Source organism: Euphorbia lathyris, chromosome 4 (assembly GCF_963576675.1).
Source record: "Euphorbia lathyris chromosome 4, ddEupLath1.1, whole genome shotgun sequence".
NCBI lineage: Eukaryota > Viridiplantae > Streptophyta > Magnoliopsida > Malpighiales > Euphorbiaceae > Euphorbia > Euphorbia lathyris.
The window spans coordinates 63,708,205-63,712,879 of NC_088913.1; the positions used below are offsets into that span (position 1 = coordinate 63,708,205).

Below are 4,675 nucleotides of genomic sequence, written 5' to 3' on the forward strand. Positions count from 1 at the left end.
AAGGAGATAATTGGTATTAAAAAAATCAATTAAAATTGATTTGACTTTACTTACTTTGATTACAATAATTTCTCTTTATTATATATGCAAATTCAAATTTATTTAAATTTTTAAACACTAAGATTAAGACTATATATATAGATGGACACATTCTAGCTTTCTCCTTCTCTATATTCTCTGTCATTTGAGATAAACCAAAATTTATCTCTTTCAATTCACAATGAAATCTGTGTCACTTGATTATTGGATGAACTATTTTATGATGGCTAATTCGGATATATTCAGTATCATTGATCATGCGATTATGGTTGCAGCTTCAGATTGGTCTAAGAAATTTCGATTGCATAGAGATAGAATTGCAGAGCGATTGTTCTCTTGCACATTGACCCGGTGCTCGGGGTGCAATGAGGTGGAGGTGGCTCATGAAGGTGCATATGATGATGGAGAGTGCAAGAGAGTAGATGGAGGTATTGCTGCTGAGGCTGGAGGCGATGATAAGGATGATAACAAATTAGAGGCCTTGATAGCTGAGATAGAAGAGGAATCTGATGTAGTTGGTGAGGTTATGAGGATCAAGGACATTCTTGTAAACAACAAAGATGATTCTGATATTGTTTAGGTTGAATCCTTGAGGAGGCTTCAATCAATGGCTCTGAGTTTGGACACACTTGAGGCAACCAAGATTGGAAAGGTTGTCAATATTCTGCGCAAGCATAGATCGAAGCAAGTCTGTAAACTTGCACGAACTCTTATAAATGGATGGAAAGTTTTGGTAGATGAATGGTGTAGAACTGCAAAACCCGAGTCTGTGAATCCATCTGTTGTTAACGAAGAGGAAGGACTTCCGGTACCTCCGTTAGATGAAGCATATTTATTTACTATAGAGACTGCTCCAATAGAACTATTAGATGAAAAGGTCTTCGATGGCATGGATGATGGTGGAAATCCATTGATGGACCATCCAAAAATTGAACAAAAATTAAAGTGCCCAGATGAAGTTGTTGTCCCGATCAGAAAAAGGAAAGTAGAGGAGCCTAATCAACAGGCTGAAAAATGCAAAGAGACAGAACCATGAAAACTAGAAAGCCTTATCATCTGCCCTTCATATATGTATTATTATAATTAGTAACAATTTACAAACATATCATTGGACTTAGAATAAAACCAAAATAAAAAATATATTGTATTTTACACGATTTGGGCAAAACAATTTCAAATATTTCATCGAATTTAAAAATATTAATCTTTAATTCAATCATTAAATCTGAAAAAGTATAAATTTTTTTTTTGAAACAACGGATATATAATTGGTGTAGAATAAGGAACAAAATGAGTGTATTGTATAATGATATTTGAAATTGATCCAACTTGCGAACACTAGTAATACCAAAGTTATGGATAAAATTGCACCATTTTAAACACGTTAGATGAAATATTGCTCCTAGATATAAACATGAAGGGTTTATTAGTCTCAATATGTTACTTTTTTTTCATAATACACATTTTACTTTAATTTAAGTTTCATCGTGATTTTTATTTCAACTATCAAAAACTAGAAATACCCTCAATGTTTTTTTAGGGAAAAACTAATTTAGCGATAATATAATTTTAGTTTCAATGTTTATCAACTGATATAATTATAGTTTTCGTATTGATATATCAAATGATAAAATGTATGAAAGTGATATTGGAACTGTGACACCTATATATAAAAGCATTAGTCACAATTATCTAATGTGTCAATTTCTATTAATAACAGCTTTAATTGTATCATTTAACAAATATTGAGGTTAAAATCGTGTTGTTTTATATTCGAAGGCTAAATTCGCCCTTTTCTAAAAAACATTAAAACTATTTTATTACCTTATCTCAAAAACTATTAAAAGCAAATTCAATTAGTAGTTAGAAATTTAATTATGGAAAATGGTTAAAATGTGAAAAGCAAAAAATGGTAAAAACATGAAAAATGGAAAAAAAAATATGAAATTACAAAATCGGTAAAATCCGAAAAAAAAAGATGTAGAAATGCAAAAATAAAAAAGCGCAAAAAAAGGTAAAAATCCGAAAAACTGAAAAACGTAAAAACATTAAGGCCCTGTTTGGGAATTAGCTGTTAGCTGATTACATTAGCTGTTAGCTGTTAGCTGATTACATTAGCTGATTTGACTGGCTGGTTTGACTAGCTGTTTGTGTAGACCTGTTTGGTAAAAATTAGCTGATTGATAATAGCGGTTTGTGTAAAAAGACAAATAAGGGCATTAATTTTGGCGCATGAGAAGAGGGAGTCTATTTATTAGGGTTAAAGAAGTCCATTAATTTTAATATTGCAAAACGCTAATTGCAAAAGCTCCTTTTAAGAGCTTTTTCTAAATTAGCGTTTTCATCCCAAAACTCTCTCCCAAACCTCTCTCTACCAAACACTCCAATTAGCGGTTTCCGTGGTCAAACCTCTAAAGTTGGTCAAAATCGCTTTTTTTATCCCAAAACGCTCTTTTCCAAACAGGGCCTAAAAACATGTAAAAGAATAGAAAAACTAAACGACATATACTTTAAACCTAAACTGTTGGGGGTAATTTAATTTTTATGTTTTTTTTATAGGTTATAATTTTATTCTATAGTTACTGTAATTTGTTTAATTAAATTCATTTTGTAACAAAATAGAAATGTGATAAAAAAAAAAAAGAAATAATATCAAAGGTTATTATCAAAAAAGAAAACAAAAAAAAAATCAGGGGCAGATTTGTACCATTTTTTGAGCAACCCGTCCAGCAACTTCGATGATGAAAACGGACTCCGAAATAGTGAAATATCGAACGACTAGTATTTTTCTCAGACAGTTCAGGATGTTAGTTTTCCGGAATGTCAAAAACGGAACAAAACGGAATTTGTCTATCAAATTTCTTGCCAAAATCGGTCGTTTTATCAATCCTTAGATTCTTAGAAATCATTTTTTTAGCATTAATTAGTTTAAACAAGCTTTCAATTTCGAAAATTAGTTCTTCAATCTCAAATTTTTCAACAAAGCTTCCAATTTTCAAAACTTTCAAGTCTGAAATTCTCTTAGTTTACTCAATCAATTCCCAAATCGTTTTTTGCAATCTCTTAGTTAAGCCAGTAAGATTATTACTCAATCCTCAATTCAAGCTTTCTTAGTCTAGAACAAATTTGATGCGCATATTCTTGTGCTACTCTTAGTTTCTAATTGCAAATGCTTCCTTTTAAATATGTAAATTATTTTGAATCTCCGCATAGCTATAGAAATAAACTGAAAATTATGTAACTCAACTATTTTAAATTGAAAATAATTAATGGTTACTATTTAAACTGTTTTATTTCATTTGAGGTAATAACACTAAACTCTCTAACATTATATAAAGTTAAGATTGAGCATCTTATTACACAGCAAATTACAATTAAGGTTGATGTTTAATAATAGAGCATCTAATTATTTAAGTTAAGTTATATTCTAAATGTAAAATTGGGTTCAATTGGTGATTTTTATTTAGTTTAGGGATCTCATTGTTAATTTTGGTAGTATATGGTTCTAATTGAGTTTGAATCTTTAGTTTGAGGGTTCAAATGAGTGTTATGCCTTTTAAAACTCTACCATAACTTGATTATCTTTTTTATTTTTAATTATGAATTTCTTATCATTTTCATAATTAAAATTTAGGGTAAATAATTTAGAGGAAATTACATGTAAAATCAGTTTTAGATTTTTTATTATCCTTTTATCAAATAAACAGTTATTTTTTTTTGGATTTGAAAAATATAAGTTAAAAACTAATATCACGTTAAAACCAAGCCTTTTTTTGTTTTTAAACATGCTAAAATCACTTTTAGTTTTCAAATATTTGACATTTTAAGAAATTTTTTATAAATATGAGATAGTTGTAAATATTTAAATTAATTATGACTAATATGTAACTTACCCAATAATTTAGTAGTCTCTATATTTTTTAGGATTTGTTTTACAAAACTAGCCCAATGGAAGGCTTATTTTTACATCCATTGCAACTCATTGTACCAAACTCGACACTTACTATAATTTTCTCGTAATAAATACTTAAGCTATAACATGTGTATATAAACAAGAAAATTATTTGTAATCCTATTGATAAATATAATTATTTATCTATTTGTCCAAAGTTATATTTCTCTATTAGCAACTCACCATTAAATATGAATTATTAAAAAAAATAGTAATAAAATATTAATGTCCTTAATTGTCTTTTCACACACAAAAAAAAATATTAGTAATGAGCAAAGTTTTACCAAAAAGAATTTACATAAAAAACTAGTCAAATCAATTAATCAAATCGATGAACAAAAAAAGATGATCAGCTAAAACTAATATATAGTCAACTGATTTAATTGGATAATATAATTGAAGTTTGTTTTTACTGTTAGCATTGTTAATCAAATTTAATTTGGAGGATATGAAAATTTTCAAATGTATCAAAAGATAATTCTCAATATTTCTACCACCTTTTATAGTTTTTTTTTTCTGTTTCCTTCTTTTTTTTGGTAAGAAAGGAAAGGAAAAAAAACAAAACCAACAAAAAACCTACACCGGGATCAGTCTAGGAAGGCTGACCCCAATCCTATCCTCTAGGAGAGAAGGCAAAAGAAAAGAAGGAGGAACAGAGAGGGTAGAAACACCTAACATTCTCCC

General features: G+C 28.8%; 1 pseudogene; it reads left to right on the forward strand.

The window, feature by feature from the left end:
• The first annotated feature begins 220 nt into the window (after positions 1 to 220).
• Positions 221 to 1,075, forward strand: LOC136227199 (probable mediator of RNA polymerase II transcription subunit 26a; annotated as a pseudogene).
• Positions 1,076 to 4,675: the final 3,600 nt, after the last annotated feature.